The sequence below is a fragment of the Delphinus delphis genome, chromosome 13 (assembly GCF_949987515.2).
Source record: "Delphinus delphis chromosome 13, mDelDel1.2, whole genome shotgun sequence".
Classification (NCBI taxonomy): domain Eukaryota; kingdom Metazoa; phylum Chordata; class Mammalia; order Artiodactyla; family Delphinidae; genus Delphinus; species Delphinus delphis.
Genome location: NC_082695.1, coordinates 57,653,576 through 57,674,734, shown reverse-complemented (window position 1 = coordinate 57,674,734; position 21,159 = coordinate 57,653,576).

The window sequence follows — 21,159 nt, the reverse complement described above, 5'->3', positions numbered from 1 at the left end:
AGCTTCTGGGGTGCTGCTTTAGTAAGCTACTAGAGCAGACCTCTCTCTACCCCGCCTCAAAGGCTAGCTAGTATGAGCATCCTTCTCATGAATGGACTCCAGGATTCCCTCAACCCTGCTGTTTGTCCCAGCAGTCCTCTAACCAGCCAAGGGTGTTTATCTCCTTCATGTAGGATTCCAGGACTGAGGTGCCCAACCTGTGGCTCAAACCACTCACTACCTAGTTTGGATGTCTACCTGTGTAATCTCTTCCTCTGGGTTCCCTCACAGAGGCACAGGTCCTGGCCTGATTTCTTTTCTTCCCTTTCTACTTGATTACATGTGTATCTTTCTTACAGCCTTGGTTGTACAGTATTCCTTCTGCCAACTTCCAGTTAGTTTTCAGTGAGAATTTTTCCACACTTAGATGTATTTTTGATGTGTTCATGGAGGTAGGAACTCCACGTTCTCTTACTCTGCCATCTTGATTTATTAAAAATAAATCTGTTGTTTCTTAATATATGTGTTTATTGCTATAAACTTCCCTCTCAGAACTGTTTTTGTTATATTCATAAGTTATTGTATTTTGTGTTTCTATTTTCATTTGTCTTAAGATATTTTTAATTTCACTTCTAATTTCTACTTCAATTCATTAATTGTTCAAGAGAGCATTAACTTTCATATATTCATGAGTTTTCCAGTTTCCTTCCTGTTATTTGTTTCTGGTTGTATACCATTGTGGTCAGAGAAGATTCTTGGTATGGTTTAAATCCTCTTGAATTTGCTAAGGCTTGGTTTGTGGTCTAATATATGGTCTATCCTAGAAAATAATCCATGCGCACTTGAGAAGAATGTGTGTTCTTTTGTTGTTGGATAGGATTTTCTGTATGTCTGTTAGGTCTGTTTGGTCTATAGTGCTGTTCAAATCTGTTTGAGCATCAATAAAGCTGTTTTTTTTATTGATTGTCTGTTTGAAAGATGTACCAATTATTGAGAGTGGGGCATTAAAGTCCCCAGCTATTATTATATTCCTGTTTATTTCTCCTTTTAGCTCTGTTAGTTTTTGTTTAATATATTTAGGTGCTCTGATATTGGATGCATAACTGTTTACAACTATTGTATCATCTCAGTAGATTCACAATTTTATCATTGTCACATAATGACCTTATCTGTTTCTTTTTACCATGTTTAGTTTAAAGTCTATTTTATCTGATAATAAATGTAGCCATCTCTGACTTTTTTAGTTACCATTTCCTTAAAATACATATTTCCATTCCTTCACTATCAATCTATGTGTGTCACTAAGTCTTAAGTGAGTCTTTTGTAGATAGTGTATCACTGGATCTTATTTTTTAATCCATTCAGCTGTTTTATGTCTTTTTATTGGGAAATTTAATTCATTTACATTTAAAGCAATTATTGATAGGTAAGGACTTACTATTTCCATTTTGTTAATTGTTTTCTGGCTGTTTCATAAATCAAATAGTTATTGATAAAGGCCAAGTCTTGGATTTCCAAGTAAAACTAGCCTGCCTTCAAGACTATTATTTTATTTGGAAATCTAAGATATCTTTTTTGAAATTCAAATATGAGCAATGATATATTTTACCTAGTGAGAGCTATTTTATTTTTCTCTATAGTACTGTCTATATTCTAATTCAGAGATACAGTCAAAATGCTCTCTATCTACATAACCTTAACTTGATATTTAGCCAGTCCTTGAATTCCACTCTGGTATGTAAGAAAACACATTTTATATGTATTTAATTCATAATTTTCATCATCTTTCTGAGGAATATGGTCATTAAAGTTTGCTTTCTGAATTTGAGTGCTCTGAATAAAAAAAATATATTGGAATGAAATTCATTGATGATTAAGTGTTATAAGGAGAGGGGGGAAGAGGCACCTAAAGGCTGGTGGCTTGAGAGAGAGAGGAGACAACTGGAAAGAAAAATATGCTTATGGGAATTCATCAGAGACTACACTGAGGAGCTTGGTATGCAAAATACTCTGTCATTTCTCCTGCCAACTGCTTAATAAAATTATGTATTTCACTAATGTCTCTAATGGAAGTAGATTCTAGGAGTAGAATGTGAAGAATTTCTGAGTCTACCAAATTGCTGAGTGTCATTGCTTCTTTGGTCAAGACGCAGTCAACCAAAACCTCAGTTAAAAGTATTTTCTATCTTGAGATTCTACAAATGCCATATTATATTTATTTCATATTTTATTACATTTATACCAGTGATGGGAGAATATTAGACAAATAAAATTGCTTAGTGAGTTAAACTAATTACATTATTTTTTAAAGAATTTTTTTTTTTTTTTTTGCAGTACATGGGCCTCTCACTGTTGTGGCCTCTCCCATTGCTGAGCACAGGCTCTGGATGCACAGGCCCAGCGGCCATGGCTCACGGGCCCAGCCGCTCTGCGGCATGTGGGATCTTCCCGGACGGGGGCACGAACCCGTGTCCCCTGCATCGGCAGGCAGACTCTCAACCACTGTGCCAACAGGGAAGCCCTAAAGAATTTTTAATTTATAAATTCTTTGCTGAAATAATATATTACAAAATTCAGTACAACAGGAGGAACCTGTGTGAATGTAAAACTAAGTGCAATATCTCTACAACTGTCTGATTGTTCATAGCAGGGAAGGATCAAAGTGAAAAGAAAATTTTATCTTTAAAACCATAATGCTCTTATTTGTATTACAGACATGGAGTAAATTTAGTTATAGAGGATACCTCAGGCCCAGTAAGAAAATCCTTGACATATATTTGACTTATCTTCTCTCCTAGTTCCTTCAGAAGCCATTTCTTCTAAACCTCTATGGTCAATGACAAACTCTCTCTGAATTCCTGGCAAATGCTTTACCTAACAGACAGAGTATTAAATATTTATTTTTGGTTGATAAAGTCTTTAACCACCTAAGTGCACAATTTTCCAATTACCTTTTCAGAAATCATGTGCAGGAATAATTGAACTAGAAGATGAAATCTTAGCTCTTTCACTGATGTGAAATTGATTAATTTCTTTGTTTCCAGTGATATTTTTCTTTAAAAAAAAAGAAAAAGGCAAATCAATTTAAGTGCTAAATTGACAGCCTAGAGACTAGAGTGCCAATAGACATTCATTTGCTAAAAAACAATGCAAAGTAGGTGTAAAGATAAAGCAAACTTTCCTATGGTAGAAAGATAAAGCAAACTGTTACCTACAGATCTATGTTCTTAATTCCCAATGTTGGGCCAAGTCATCTTACGCAGAAAGGTAAGAACCCTGATATAGTAGGGTTGGGCCCATTCTAGGACCCCTTAGTAATTTGTTCCAGATTCCTATTTCTTCAGCTTTTAGTGTGGATTGACCAATGTTACAAAATTTAGGTTTATTTGTTATAACTAATATTCTTTTCACTTGAATATTTCCCATAAGGAAGCAAAACATTAGATCTCTGGATATTTGAACAGATCTTTTTATGAACACAGGAATGACTGGACAGTCACTGAGAGTACAGTCAAAGAACAAATCAAATCCTTTTGTTCTACGTTCTGTTTCTATTGAAAATCACTTGAAATACATGTTTGAAATAAGTAGGATACTTATATGACCTTTTTAAAAAATACAGTTGAAGATAAATACCTAACTATTTAAAAAATGGAATGTTTAAAATGGGTTAAAATGAAACCCAACAATATAAACTTTATTAGGGATAAATGCAAATTTTTGCTCTTAAGTTAAAAGACAAACCAGAAAAAGGCACAGACTAGAACTGGATCATGTGAAGTTAGTTTCAAGGCATAGGAAACTTTATATAAGTTAGTGGCTGTTGGCAAAAGTAAAGTTGCTTGAAGCAGCTTTCTAGAATTATAGTACTCAGAGGGCACTCACAGAAACAGTCCACTCTGTGTTGTCATTCAGCCCCAACCAAGATGGAATGTTCAGTTTTGGTTGCTGCACTGAAGAAGATATTTACACTTCATGGAAACCATCCAGAGATGAGGGTGGCAATAATGTTTATTCTAGAGAAGAGAAGATTTGATTAGACCATATTCTTATCTTCAAATAATAGTAAAAATAACCAACATTTACTGAATGTTCACCTGTGCCAGACACTCTGTTATAAAATGTTTATATGTATCATCTCATTTAGTAGTAGCATTAACAACCTACTACTATGAAAAAAATCAGTAGCCATAACCCTAGAACTTGTTACTATCATTAATCTACATTTTTCAGAAGAGAAAACTAAAGAAAAGAGAGATAAAGTAACTTTCTCACGGTACAAAGGACCACCATGAAAAAGAAAGATTGAAGTTGTTCTACTTGGTTAAAAAGAGTAGTGCAAAGACTAAGGGTAAAATTTGCAGGGAGACAGAATGTAGATATATTAAAGGAAAAGAGTTTTGCAATTCAGATCTGTCTAAAGCATAATGTGCTTCTCTGTGAGGTTGTTCAAAAAGGACATTATAAAAGGAATGTTTGCATCTGCTACAGACCTAGCAGTTCCCTAATTACTGTCCACATGCAAGTTTTCTGCTAGTATAAGAAAATCACTAGCATTTTGATACAATATGAATCAATCTATTGAACAAAATGTGGTTTTTGACTTCAGTACAATGGATATCCTGTTGAACTTTTCTAAGTTTGATGGAGAGAAAGGAGATACAATCATACATGCTGGGTTATGTTACAATAATGTTAAAAGGCACAGTATCCAATGGCAAAATAGAGACCCAACCCTGACCTCTTTCTAACTATCTTTAATCCTGGTCTAGCGTGAGAATATAATCCTTCTTGAAGATCATTATGCACCCATAACTCCAGCCATTATATAGTTCCCTACATGAACAACAGAGAAGACACATTTCTAGCATGGTTTCAGCTTCTAAAGGTGGTTAATAGGCTCTGCACTTGGGGCCAGTTTGTTTCCAAAGAACAACAAGAGAAAACCCACAAATTCTCTGCATTTAAAACATTGGCACCTCTCTCAGTATTTTAACTGCCCCAGTCCTATTATGAAATGTGATTCATTTTGTCAATAATATTGTATTTTTAGCAATTCAGGTTCTGGCTACCACAGGTCAATATATTTTTATAAGATGTTTCAATTTTATCTAAAATAAATGCTTCCAGGCAAAACCAAATTCTTCATTTCTGGTCAATTATCTATATGAAGTGAAATGAAAGACACTTTGTTTTCTGTTTGACAGTGAAAGGAGGATAAGATTTTCAGGAAGCCAATCCAACTCTCAGTTTCAACTAAAGTAACCTTCTCAAGGTACAAGGGGTCATCTTGTGAAAGGAGATCACATTGCTCTTCCTAGCTAAAAAGTATAGCGCTAAGATCAATGGGTAGAAACCACAGACAAGAGAACAAGTGAAATAGCTGACTGAGAGGTGGGTAGATTGGTCCTTCTCTAGCATCTGTTCTGGATCTCCCATAGCCTTGTACCCAGCAGGGCAGAATGGTTGAGCCCACCCATGGTCTCAGTCATCTTGTACATGAATTAGGTCAAGAATATAGCAACATAGGTAACTATAGAGCAAAGAGGATGATGAGAAAGTGAAAGCCCATCCACTCTGCTTCCTTAGTTCCTCCTCCTCTTTAAATTTCTCTCACTTTTAAAATTCTGTTTTCTCTCTCCTTTAGTTTCACAGCATGGAATATCAGGGTTAAGGTCAACGGTAGAGAAAAATAAGAATTTTTTTCCTTTTCTTTCCCAAGGAATTATTTCTAGCTAAGAATTATATATACGGTTAAGTTAGGTAATGATTTATTCCTGTCTTCAAAGAGCTCAGAGTGTGTGTGGCATAGTGGTGTAAGTGGACAATTATGAAACAATTCAGTGAGGATAAAGTTAGTCATATCTGGGAATTATGGAAGGAATAAAGGTTCCTCACCCTGACTAGTGAAGGGACTCAAAGAAGGACCCCTGGAAACCTTCACAAGCACTAAATCTTATTTTTTATTTATGTTTATTATTTTTATTTTAAATAACTGGCAAACCCATAGAAAACAAATTCAAATGGTACAACGAGAAGAGAATGAAGGTTAAGCCTCCCTCCTACTTTTGACTTATAGTCACCCAGTTTCCTTCTCAGGACATAATCAAATTTTTGCAAGTCCTTCCAGATATACTACATACATTTAAAAATATATAATTTTTGGACACAGTCAAGTTGGTGGAGTAGGAGGACTTGGAGTTCATGTCTCCTCACAACTAGGGCAGCTACCAGTGCTGTTAGGGGACCTTGGACACTTAACGGAATGGGAGAAAACCTTAAGTGACTGGGTAGGTCACGGGGGGAGGAAAGGGGAAGGAGAACTGGAGGCCAGATGAGACCAGTGATACTGAGGGACAGCTGGGGGTGGGGAGGGGTTCCCACCCTTAGGAGGAGCCCATCCATGGTGAGGAGATCAGCAAGAAAGGAGGGAGAACCTCGGGGGTTAGGAGCATAGGAAGGGAATGGGCCAATGTTTCCCCCACACACTTGGGCCCCAGAGAGCCTGCTGAAGTCCTCAGCCTGATCCTCTGCACTCCAAAGCCCCTTCTGGCTGCATGGAGCCTAGGTCATGCACCCAGCCTAAGCCCCAGCCCCCACAGCCAACACATTTTTCAGGCTTTTTTTTTTTTTTTTTTTTTTTGCTGTTGTCATTTTACTTTACCTTTTTGTTTTATCATTTGTATTTTTATTTTTCTAATTTTTTTATTTTTCTAATTTCATTTTATTTTTATTATTTGTTATTGTTCTGCCTGCTTTTTGCTTTTTTCTTTTTCTTCCTTTTTTTTTCTTTATAATTTTTTTTTTTCTTTTTTGCTGTGCTGCATGGCTTGCAGGATCTTGACTCCCAGGCCAGGGGTTTGGCATGAGCTCTTGGGGGTGGGGAGCACCAAGTGCCAACCACTGGACTAACAGAGAAATTGAGATTCCAGGGAATATTCATCAGAGTTAGGTTTCCCAGAAGGTCCCATCTAGGCACCAAGACCCAACTCTACCTTACAGCCTGCAAACTCCAGTGATGGATGCCTCAGAGCTAGCAACCAGTAAGACAGGAACACAGTGCCACACATCAGAAAAAAAAAAACTGAGATGACAAAAAAATATGTTATAGATGAAAGAGCAAGGTTAAAACCTACAAGCCCAAATAAAGGAAAAGGAAATAAGCAACCTACCTGAAAAAGAATTCAGAGTAATAATAGTAAAGATAATCCAACATCTCAGAAACAGAATGGAGGTGCAGATTGAGAAAATACAAGAAATGTTTAACAAAGATCTAAAAGAATTAAAGAACAAAGAGCAATGAACAACACAATAAATGAAATGAAAAACACTCTAGAAGGAATCAATAGCAGAATAAGTGAGGCAGAAGATGAACAAGTTAGCTGGAAGACAGAATGGTGGAAATGACGGCCAAGAAGCAGAACAAAAATATAAATAAATAAAAAGAATTGAAGATAGTCTCACAGGGCTCTGGGACAACATTAAATGCACCAACATTCAAATTATAGGGGTCTCAGAAGGAGAAGAGAAAAAGAAAGGATCTGAAAAAATATTTGAAAAGATTATAGTCGAAAACATCCCTAACATGGGAAAGGAAATAGCCACCCAAGTCCAGGAAGCACAGAGAGTCTAATACAGGATAAACCATAGGAGAAACTCAACAAGACACGTTAACCAACAAAAATTAAACTCAAAGAAAATCATATTAAAAGCAGCAAGGGAAAAGCAACAAATAACATATAAGGGAACACCCATTAGGTTAACAGCTGATTTTCAGCAGAAACACTGCAGGCCAGAAGGGAGTAGCTGGATATATCTAAAGTGATGAAAGGGAAAAACCTACAACCAAGATTAGTCTAACTAGCAAGGATGTCATTCAGGTTAGATGGAGAAATCAAAAGTTTGACAAACAAGCAAACGCTGAGAGAATTCAACACCACCAAACTAGTTTTAAAACAAATACTAAAGGATCTTCTCTAGGCAGGAAACAAGACAAGAAAAAGACCCACAAAAACAAACCCAAAACAAGAAAGTAGCAATAGAAACATACATATTGATAATTGCCTTGAATGTAAATAGATTAAATGTAACACCCAAAACACACGTCTGGCTGAATGAATACAGAAAAAAGACCCACATAGATGATGTCTACAGAGACCCACGTCAGAGTTAGGGACACATATAGACTGAAAGTGAGGTGATGGAAAAAGGTATTCCATGCAAATGGAAATCAAAAGAAAGGTGAGACAGACGAATGGATAAAGAATATGTGGTACATATATACAATGGAATACTACTCAGCTATAAAAAGGAACAAAATTGGATCATTTGTTGAGATGTGGATGGATCTAGAGACTGTCATACAGAGGGAAGTAAGTCAGAAAGAAAAAAACAAATATCGTATATTAACGCATATATGTGAAACCTACAAAAATGGTACAGATAAACTGGTTTGCAGGGCAGAAATTGAGACTCAGATGTAGAGAACAAATGTATGGACACCAAGGGGGAAAGCGGCAGGGTGGTGGGGGTGGTGGTGTGAAGAATTGGGCGATTGGGATTAACATGTATACACTGATGTGAATAAAATTGATGACTAATAAAAACCTGCTGTATAAAAAATAAAATAAAATACAAAAATTCAAAAAAAAAAGAAAGCTGGAGTAACAATACTCATATGAGATAAAATAGACTTTAAAATAAAGACTGTTATAAGAGATAAGGAAGGACACTACATAATAATCAAGGGATCAATCCAAGAAGATATAACAATTGTAAATATTTATGCACCCAACATAGGAGCACCTCAATACATAAGGCAAATGCTAACAGTCATAAAAGGGGAAATCAACAGTAACACGATAATAGTGGGGGACTTTAACACCTCACTTACACAACTGGACAGATCATCCAGACAGAAAATAAATAAGGAAATGTGAGTTATGAATAACACAATAGACCAGATAGATTTAATTAATATTTATAGGACATTCCACCCAAAAAACAACAGAATACACTTTCTTCTCAAGTGCACACAGAACATTTTCCAAGATAGATCACATCTTGGGTCACAAATCAAGCCTTGGTAAATAAGAAAATTGAAATCATGTCAAACATCTTTTCCAACCACAATGCTATGAGATTAGAAATCAATCACACTGGAAAAAATGTAGAAAACACAAGTACAGGAAGGCTAAACAGTGCAGTGTTAAATAAACAAGAGATCACTGAAGAAATCAAAGAGGAAGCAAAAAAAAAAAAAATACATAGAAACAAATGGCAACAAAAACATGATGACCCAAAACCTATGGGATGAAGCAAAAGCAGTTTTAAGAGGGAAGTTTATAGCAATTCTATCTCAGGTCAAGAAATAAGAAAAATCTCAAATGAACAATCTAACCATACACCAAATACAAATAGAGAAATAAGAACAAAGAAAACCCAAAGTTAGTAGAAGGAAAGAAATCATAAGGATCAGAGCAGAAATAAATGAAATAGAAACAAAGAAAACAATAATAGAGAGAAATAAAACTAAAAGTTTGTTCTTTGAGAAGATGAACAAAATTGATAAGCCTTTAGCCAGACACACCAATAAAAAAAGGGAGAGGATTCAAATTAATAAAATTAAAAATGAAAAAGGAGAAATTACAACTGACACCACAGAAATACAAAGGATCATAAGAAACTAGTACAAGAAACTATATGCCAATAAAATGGACAACCTGGAAGAAATGGAAAAATTCTTGGAAAGATACAGCCTTCAAAGACTGAACCAGGAAAAAGTAGAAAATATAAACAGACCAATCACAAGTAAAGAAGTTGAAACTGTTATTAAAGATCTTCCAAAAAATGGTAGCCTGGGACCAGATGGCATCACAGGCAAATTCTATCAAAAAATTAGAGAAGAGTAAACACCTATCCTTCTCAAAGTCTTCAAAAAAAAGTGCTGAGGGAGGAACACATCCAAACTCGTTCTATGAGGCCACCAGCACCCTGATACCAAAACCAGACAAAGATATCACACACACACACAAAAATTACAGGTCAATATCACTGATGAACATAGATGCAAAAATCCTCAACAAAATACTAGTAAACAGAATCTAACTACATATGAAAAGTATTCTACACCATGATCAAGTGGGATTTATCCCAAGTAGGCAAGGATTCTTCAATATATGTAAATTAATCAATGTGATACACCATATTAACAAATTAAAGAATAAAACCACGTGATCATCTCAATCGATGAAGAAAAAACTTTTGACAAATTTCAACACCCATTATGATAAAAACTCTCCCAAAAGTGGGCATAGAGAGAACCTACCTCAACATAATAAAGACCATATATGACAAACCCACAGCAAACATCATTCTCAATGGTGGAAAAACTGAAAGCACTTCCTCTAAGATCAGGAAGAAGACAAGGATGCCCACTCTCACTACTGTTATGCAACATAGTTTTGGAAGTCCTAACCATGACAATCAGAGAAGAAAAAGAAATAAAAGAAATCCAAATGGAAAAGAAGTAAAACTGTCATTATTTCCAGATGACATGACACTATACATAGAAAATCCTAAAGATGCCACCAGAAAACTACTAGAGCTAATCAGTGAATTTGGTAAAGTTGAAGTATACAAAATTAATACAGAGAAATCACTTGGATTCCTATACATTAGCAACAAAATGTCAGAGAGAGAAATTAAGGAAATGATCCTATTTACCATTGCAACAATAATAATAATATACCTAGGAATAAACCTACCTAAGGAGGTTAAAGAACTGTACACAGAAAACTATAAAGTACTGTTGAAAGAATTAAAGATGACACAAACAGATGGAGAGATATATCACGTTCTTTGATTAGAAGAATCAATATTGTGAAAATGACTCTACTACCCAAAGCAACCTACAGACTCAATGCAATCCCTAGCAAGTTATCAATGGCATTATTCACAGAATTAGAACAAAAAAATTTACACTTTTTATGGAAGGACAAAAGATCCCGACTAGCCAAAGCAATCTTGAGAAAGAAAAACAGAGCTGGAGAAATCAGGCTTCCTGACTTCAGACTATATGACAAAGTTACAGTAGTCAAGACAGTGTGGTACTGGCACAAAAACAGAAAGATAGATCAATGGTACAGTATAGAAAGCCTGGAGATAAACCCATGTACATATGGTCACCTTATCTTTGATAAAGGAGGCAATATACAATAGAGAAAAGAAAGCCTCTTTACTAAGGGATGCTGGGAAAACTGGACAGCTTCATGTAAAAGAATGAAATTAGAACACTGGCTAATACCTTACACAAAAATAAACTCAAAATGGATTAAAGACCTATATGTAAGACTGGACACTATAAAACTCTTAGAGAAAACCATAGGAAGAACACTCTTTGACATAAATCACAGCAAGATCTTTTTTGACCTTCCTCCCAGAGTAATGAAAATAATAACAAAAATAAGCAAATGGGACCTAATTAAACTTAAAAGCTTTTGCACAACAAAGGAAACCATAAACAAGAGAAAAAGACATCCCTCAGAATGGGAGAAAATGTTTGCAAACAAGCAACTGACAAGGAATTAATCTCCAAAATATACAAACAACTCATGCAGCTCAATATCAAGAAAACAAACAACCCAATCAAAAATAGGTGGAAGACCTAAATAAGCATTTCTCCAAAGAAGACAAGAGGCACATGGAAAGATGCTCAAGGTCACTAATTATTAAAGAAATGCAAATCAAAACTACAGTGAGGTATCACCTCACACCTGTCATAAAGACCATCATCAAAAAATCTACAAACAGGGTTTCCCTGGTGGCGCAGTGGTTGAGAGTCCGCCTGCCGATGCAGGGGACGTGGGTTCATGCCCCATTCTGGGAAGATCCCACATGCCGCGGAGCAGCTGGACCCGCGAGCCATGGCCACTGAGCCTGCGCTTCCGGAGCCTGTGCTCCGCAACGGGAGAGGCCATAACAGTGAGAGGCCCGCGTACCGCAAAAAAAACAAAAAAAACAAACAAACAAAAAAATCTACAAACAATAAATGCTGGAAAGCGTGTGGAGAAAAGGGAACCCTCTTGCACTCTTGGTGGGAATGTAAATTGATACAGCCGCTATGGAGAACAGTACAGAAGTTACTTAAAAAGCTAAAAATAGAACTACCATATGATCCATCAATCCCACTACTGTGCATATACCCAGAGAAAACCATAATTCAAAAATAGTCATGTACCATGATGTTCATTGCAGCACTATTTACAATAGCCAGGATGTGGAAACAACAGATGAAGAGATAAAGAAGATGTGGTACACATATACAATTATACAATGGAATATTACTCAGCCTTAAAAGAGAATAAAATTGGGTAATTTGTAGAGATGTGGATGGACCTAGAGTCTGTCATACAGTGTGAAGTAAGCCAGAAAGAGAAAAACAAATATCGTATATTAATGCATATATGTGGAATCTAGAAAAATAATACAGATGAACCTATATCCAGGGCAGGAATAGAGACACAGTTGTAGAGACCGGACATGTGGACACAGGTGGGGAAGGGGAGGTTGGGATGCCCTGGGAGATTAGGTTTGACATAAATACACTACCATGTGTAAAACATCTAGCTAGTGGAAGCATCTGGTATAGCAGAGGCTGCTCAGCTCAGTGCTCTGTGATGACTTAGATGGGCGGGATGGGGAGGGGGATGGGAGGGAAGTCCAAGAAGGAGGGGATAAATGTATTCATATAGCTGACTCACTTCATTGTACAGCAGAAACTAACACAACTTTGTAAAACAATTACACTCCAATAAATATATATATATATAAATATAAATTTTTTCTATCATGAAAAGCACACTGGATACCAATATTGTATAATAGAAATAAAACTTCTAGCTACATTTTAATTCTAATATTTCTAGAAACCAAAGAGAAAAAAGTAAAATTAATTTTAATATATTATATTTAATCCAGTATATTTGAATATCATTTCAGTGTGTAATATATTTAAAGTATTATTATGAAGATATTTTACATTTTTTGTACCAAGTCTTCAAAATGTAGTGTTTTTTTTGTTTGTTTGTTTTGTTTTTGTGGTACACGGGCCTCTCACTGTTGTGGCCTCTCCCGTTGTGGAGCACAGGCTCCGGATGCACAGGCTCAGCAGCCATGGCTCACAGGTCCAGCCGCTCCGTGGCATGTGGGATTTTCCCGGACCGGGGCACGAACCCGTGTCCCCTGCATCGGCAGGCAGACTCTCAACCACTGCGCCACCAGGGAAGCCCTGTAGTGTGTTTTATACTTACAGAAAATGTCATTTCAGATAATGAATTTTCATGTAAAATATTTGCTTTGTGTTTAGGTTTCATAAAACTAACAGTTTCAAAAGTAGATTCTCATATACAAATTATTCCAAACATACTTAAGTTTTTTCCAATAACTAAATCAAGTATCAGGCAAATTTTAATTAACTAAAATTAATTTCCTTATTCACACTATCCACATTTCGAGTGCTCTATAGCCATATGTGGCTAATGACAACATATGGAATAGCTGAGGTTACATATTGCTCTATATCTTCTTTTAACAATGTGTCTAAGAAATTTTGTTCCTATTTGTACATAAATTAATCTCATTTTTCTAAAGGCTACATAAAATTCCCTTGTTGGAATGTGCTATAATGTATTTAAGTTGTCCCTGTTGATGAACATTTAACTTATTTTCCAAATCTTTACTAAAATGCTGACATGCTGCAGTGAATATGTTTTTGTACATAGGTCATTTCACACATTTGATTATGTTTATCTTTAGAATAAATCCTTAGAAGAGAAATTGTTGGGTCACAGTGCTTTTACATTTCTTATTCTTGAAACATATTTCTAAATTACCAAGCAAAAATATAAAGATTGCCTATTTACTTATAATCTTCCATAACTCATTATCAAACTTCTTACCTTTGCCATTCAGAAAAGTGAAAAAATGGTTCCACAATATACTATATATATATATATATATATATATATATATATATATATATATAGGAGTATAATAATGTTGTATTCGTTTCTGCTGTTTAGCAAAGTTAATACTTTTAAATGTACTTTTTTTAAAGAGTGAAGCCAATTATGTTTTCCTAAACTGAAAAATTATTAGTATTTTGTTTTCAGTGAACTGTCTGTTCATTGTCTTTGTCATTCTGTTGAGTAATTGAATCATAAAACTGAAAGTTTCAGAAAATCAACCACTTGCATGTTATATGAGCTGCAAATACCTTGACATTTTTATTTTGTCTTTCTGGAATATATGGATTGTGTGTGCACATGTGTTTCTGTACCTGTGTTGCCATACAGATAGGTATTTTTCTGTTTATGCGTCGGGGTTTTATTTGTTTGTTGACTTTGTTCTTATAGGGATTCTTTGTTTAGCAGTATGCTAGGAATGGCCTCTCCCACTCTCAAGAGTACTAGAAAAGCTTCCTCCACCATTTTTATCTTTTTATAATTTCTTTGTTTGATATTTAAATAATTAATCCACCAAAACTTCTTTTGGTATAAGATGTAGGGACCAATTTTATTTTAATGGCAAATAGTTTCTCTCAACATTACTTCTTATTTAATTCATCTTTTCCCTACTGATTTCATTTACAAGCTTCATTGTATGTTAAAGTCCTGAAGGTAATAAGGCTTTTCAGTGAAGTGGTCTATTCATATACCTGACATCAAGTCTTAAATAGTGAGTGTGCTCAGTTGGAATTGGGGAAGTGAAGATGTTATTTATTCACAACAGAGTAGAGAAATGAGCAAAGGTACAGAGTGAGGGTAAAAAACAAAAATGCAAGCAACTACATAAATTCTATGTTGCTAAAACAGAAGTTTGGCACAACAATTAGAGAAAAATAAGTCTATAGAAATTGACTGGCAGCAGACTATAGGTAGCATTACATGCTGCATTAAGTAAGCTATACTTGATGAAAGGGATCAATTGATTTTCAGCAGAATGATATGGTCTAATTTATGTTTTAGAAAGTTTGTTTTAGTGACAGAGTGGAGATTGGATTTGAAGATCCAGCCCTATAGATAGGTAGCCAATTTGAGAGTCTGCTGCAGCAGTCCAAGTGAGAGGTGAATGATATAATATGGATGGAGAAGAAAGGGTGAACTAGAGAGATATTTGGGAGGAAAACTGTTACATTTGGTGATTGATAAAAAGCCAAATTAGTTAAAGAGAAAAATAGTTAGTTTATTTTGGCCTTACTGTGTTTGGGATACCTGCTGAATGTACCCATCATGCAATCAGATATGTGAAACTGAAGTTTTGTTTTGCTTTTTATTTATTATTTTTTTAATATTTATTTATTTAATTTATTTTTTTTTGGCTGCATCGGGTATTAGTTGCGGCACACGGGATCTTGGTTGAGGCATGTGGCATCTGTCATTGCAGTGCACAGGTTTCTCTCTAGTGTGGTGCATGGGCTTCTTTCTAGGTTGTGGCACGGGCTCCAGGGTGCATGGGCTCTATACTTTGCAGCACGTTGGCTCTCTTGTTGAGGCACACGAGCTCAGTAGTTGTGGCACATGGGCTTAGTTGCCCCATGGTATGTGGGATCTTAGTTCCCCAACCAGGTATTGAACACACGTCCCCTGCATTGGAATAAAGTTATGCTCTGTACTAGAGATATTGAATGATTAGGATTCAGCACATGAATGTTAATTGATACCATAAGGAGAGGAGATCAAACATGGAGAGAGTCCACATAGAGAAGAAGAATGAGCTGAGGGCAAAACCCTGAGGGGCATCAACTTGGAAGAGAAAGGATCATCACAGAGAAAGAAGATATCACAATTATACAATGGTGTTATTTAATAGAAGAAAATAAAAAAGAAATATTGAAGAAGTGAAAAATGATGAACAAAATCAATGTAGCAGAGATGTCCAGTAATATAAGAATCTAAAATGCCTCCTGAATTTGAAAGTTAGTGTCTTTGAAGATAACTTCTTAAAACACATCCAGAGGTGGTATATATACACACATCTATAATGTATAGTTGGTACAGACTGTGTTAAGGAAGGGGCAAGAGGCAGAGTGCTCATTTGAGGATTGAGAATTAGGAAAGAAGGTTGAGGAAGAGAATAGCTGACTTTAGGAAGGCTCATGTAAATATGGAATTTTGCATATGTATGTATATTCATTTATGTGTGTGTATATCTATATATAATAAACACATAATGTCATATATATAGTACACACAATATCATAATTAAAATCATTGGACTCCAAAATACAAGATGTAGCAATCTTTAATCTGAGATGTAAGTTAACTTCACATCCTTAGTGAATGGGTTGTGTTCAACACTCTAATTATAATTGAATGACTGGTAAACCAAGCTCTGATATATATAGTCAGGAGAGAAAATCAGCTCGAGTATGTCGTGCCATCTCTGTATTTTACTGAGCCAGTGCCTCACATCCCTACTGCAGTTTCAGGGACAAATTTTTGCAGCTATTCCTAGGAAAGTGTGTGTCTGAATCAGCTCTGAAATGGAAATTAAGGCAATTTAGAGGGTTACACAAGATCTGGACTCTGAATGCATCACTTAGGATTGCATTTTGCTTCAGCGATGTTATGCCCACCATATCAGCACTTTGGTTTGCTTCTATCCTCTTAGTAACACAAGGATAAACAGAAAAACTGAAAATGTCCCTGGTCTCTGAAGGCAAGTGCTTCTTTCAAAGTCATAGCTAGTTGCCAATGTCTTTACTTGACTTCTTCAACAGTCCTGCATACAGGAGACCACAGATATCAAAAAGGATACAAGTTGAGCTTGTTCCACACACCTTCCTCATGAGGATGCTTATTCCTGTTTCTCAAGTGAAATTAACAAAAATAAATAAATATTTAAGAACCCCCATATGAACTCTATATTTGTCAAGAATGGATTTCTATAAAATAAATGATTAATAGAAATGAATAAATTAAAATAATTAAAATGTACATTTCTGTTGAAATGAGTAGTATATAAGTGTCCAAATTTGGATTCCCCAGAAATAGGTGATTCAAAAATTCAAGTGTTAAATATTTTATTTGGATAGTGAAGAAAATGCTGGTTTGGAAGTGGAGAGCTGAGACAGGGAATAGAAGCACAATAAAGGAAGGGAAACAACAAAGGGAAGTTTTTCAAGCCAACTACCACCATAGAGCACTGGAGCTTAAGCACACAGGATTATTCTAGGAGTTAACATAGTACCCATACCTCAGAATTATTCCACCCAAAGGGTGCAAGGCTGAGGTTTCCCATGGCAAGGAAAATATTTAAGTAAAGAAACCCGGAACGTCCCTGGTGGTGCAGTGGTTAAGAATCTTCCTGCCAATACAGGGGGCATGGGTTTGATCCCTGGTCTGGGAAGATCTCACATGCTGCAGAGCAACAAACCCTGTGTGCCACAACTACTGAGCCTGTGCTCTAGAGCCCACAAGCCACAGTTACTGAGCCCACGTGCCACAACTACTGAAGCCTGTGTGCCTAGAGCTCGTGCTCCACAACAAGAGAAGCCACTGCAATGAGAAGCCCATGCACCACAACCAAGAGTAGCCCCTGTTCTCCACAACTAGAGAAAACTCACATACAGCAACAAAGACCCAATGCAACGAAAAAAGTAACAAACAGAAAGGCAAGTGCTGGCAGTTAGAAGTTAATTGGTGTGTACTGAAGAGGTAAGGTTAGAGCATATAGGTACAAATTGATATGATTTACCCCCAAAGACTGAATGCTTTGCTGAGATTATATATGTCATAAATTATCAGAAATAGAATTATAAGAATTTCCAAGCCAAAACTTCCTAGAATCCAAATGTACTTGTTTTTGTTTGTTTTGTTTTGTTTTTTATAAGCTGAGCATATGCAGTCAGTTTAGGTGCTAAACAAGTGTTACATCAGTTCAAGAAATCTCATGATATAGATTATATATTGTACTGTAGTCAGTAAAGACTTACTTAATTTTTATAGAAAGAAGAATTTACTTAAACCACTTCTTCATCATGGTGAAATTTCCCCTCTCTCTTTCTGCAGTACAATATCATTTATCAATATTAACACTGACTATATGCAGAATAATCTGATTGTCAGCATAGATACAAAAGAACCTGAAAACATAGTTGTTGGCTTGTGGAATTTCCATACAGAAAATTCTTGACAAGCACAAAAGAAAGATACAAAACACAGAAGATGAAACATAAGTAGATGTAAACAAACCAATTAATCAGAGCACATTTATTGAGCTCTTACTCTACTACATCGTATATTAAATGTTATGTGACTAAGCCAAAGCCTTATCCTCCCCCAAATTTACAAGTTACTTGGAAGACCTCATAACGCTGAAATAATAAGAGAATCCTACAAGAAAGCATATATTCAGTTCATACACTGGGTAGCATATAGTCAAGTAATTTCAGAATGGGGAGCCATGAAATGGGATATCCAGAAAATGCTTCATGGAGGAATATCAGAGAGAACATTCCAGATTAATATTTTTTAATTAATTTTTATTGGAGTATAGTTGCTTTACAATGTTGTGTTAGTTTCTACTGTACAGCAAAACGAATCAGCCATACATATACATGTATCCCTCCCTTTAGGACTTCCTTTCCATCCATGTCACCACAGTGCATTATCAAGAGAAAAGAGGAATACATTGTGGAGAATGAGAAATTGTGTGGATCTGCTCTTTTTCTTGCCCCTTGAATTGTGTTTTTCTGAATTAATTGAGCCAATGTTCTTTTGATTAAAAAGGCCTATCTTCAGACATTAGTTACAATTTCTCATACTTATAGATAGTTTGGTACAAACACCAGAAATAAAGTTCTCATGTCCAAACATGATATTCAGACCTCAGAAAGCATTTTGCAAACATGATGTGTCCAGAATAACAGCCCTAAAGTTTCTCTCAGTGGAACCCAAGGATTGGCCTTGGTTCCCATGACAAAAGAGTCAGAACTACAAAAATAAACTAGCAAAAAACACCCAATATAGTCTGTGCTATAGATTTGAATGTTTTGTTTATACTAACTCATAATTATTGAACACCTCCTCTGATTGGGGAAATGTTGTCACAACATTCTGCTTTTCCAGACAGTAGTCTAAGAAAGTAAAATGTAGAAAAACAGCAAGAATAAAATATAGCCATTGACCAAATAAAACACTTCAGCCCTGGGAAATCTACTGAAATTATTAATAAGGAGAGAAGCTTAGGAACATTTAGAAATGCATTATTTATTAAGAAACTGTCAGTGGGACTCATAAAAGGCAGGCTGTGAGTGAAAAATAAGCTTGTTTTGGTTGACTGCATTATTGCAGACATGCTGGAGATAAACTGGAAACAAATGGGAACATTAAGCTGACTCTCAGGAAATCACTTATTATGGCAGCAACTACTGCTGTGGTTTTAAGCAAATGAATCACAATATGTGGTGAAAGTAAGTAGGAGTAATTAAAGAACAAAAGTTGTACATTGTCTCAGCAATGTAGTTGAATTTAGTCATCTCATCTTGGGCCCAGTTAGAGGAGAGTCAGCATAACAGACTGCCTGAACTACCTCTTGGGAAACAAGAAAATGAAAGAGACAACCAAACAGTGAGAATTATGGGAAGAACACTTGACTGAGCAATTGAATGATGGGACTTATTCTCTAACAAGAAGCATGAGCAGTATCAATGGGTGTAAGCCTTTCCCCACCACCACAGATGACTAGATTGTGAACCTGTTGACCAGGACTCGCCAGGGCTGGGGTGGTGGGGTGGGGGGAGCAAGTGGATTTTATCTTCCAAGGCTTTAAGTATTTGCTTATCCCACACATAAAAGGAAGAGTAAAATTAATGCCACATGGAGGAGATCAATAAGCTCAGACCTTAGAACAAGCAGATCTAGATTTGAACCTGAGTTGTGCCACATATTTGTTATATAATTTGGACTTGTGTTCCTGAAACCTCTGTATGTAAAATGGGAATAGAAACACCAATCTCATGTATTTGTATGAAAGTTAAAAATTTGAAAGAGATAATGAAAATAAATGTCCAACACAGTTGCTGACACATAGCAGAGGTTTGGTGACTATTAACTGCTTTCTCTTTTCTGGGCCTAGTATATAATGCATTCTTAAACACAAGGAGAATAATCTGTATGAAACAAAATTTGATATCCATCTATTCACTTAAATTTGGGATTGTATTATTGATGTACTCCAAAGTTTATTTATTTCTTTATTTGGTTCAGCATAGGCTGCAACAAGTACTCTCACATAATAATTTTCTGTGTTGATTTCTGAAATATTATTTTATATGTGTAATTGCAGTTATATTTGGTACCTGAAGTTTTTGGTTTTTGTATCTTCCTTGTGGGTCTACCTTTTATCCTTATAAAATAATCCTCTTTTATCCATGTTGCCTTGAATACTAGAATATTCTTGAAATTAATATTGTCAACATTTCTTCTTGCTTGTATATTTCACATTTCATTTTTTAACTGTTGTATGTCACTTTATTCTTAATGTATTTTTTAATAAGCAGAATAAAGTTAAAAAAGCCTCCTTCTGATTCTTCATATTTTAATCTGCTTAAATTAAGTGATCACTGATATATTTACATGTTCAATCACCTATCTTAATTTTTATATTCTTTTTAAAAATATCTATTTTAATATGTTTTTGCTTTTTGCATTCTTTCATTTTTTCATTATATAAATTTTATTTCCTTTGCTTTCTTCTTCAGGAATTTATAAGGTACAGAATACGTTTTAATTCTACTAAAATTTATCTCTAAGTTTTTCAAAATATTTTTGTACTTATGTTTTTCTAATTATTAAAATTAAAAGTGCAGTGGTATCACCAGATACCTTTTATCACCCAATAAGAGTGTTTGAGTCTTTTACTACCCCTATTACCATTCCTTAGTCTTAGTCTTTCTTACTCTTTATTCTTGTGCATCTCTTTTTTGTAATATATAAAGCCATGAACTTGATAGAGAAGAGACTCCCCGTCATCTTCAGACTCATCTATCCAGCTGGCTACTCAAAATCCCAAATGGATAGCTGTTAAACATGTCAAACATCATATGCTCAAAATTCATCTTCTGACCTTTCCCTAAATACCTGCTTCCCACTGGCTTCTCTATCTCAATTGATGGAC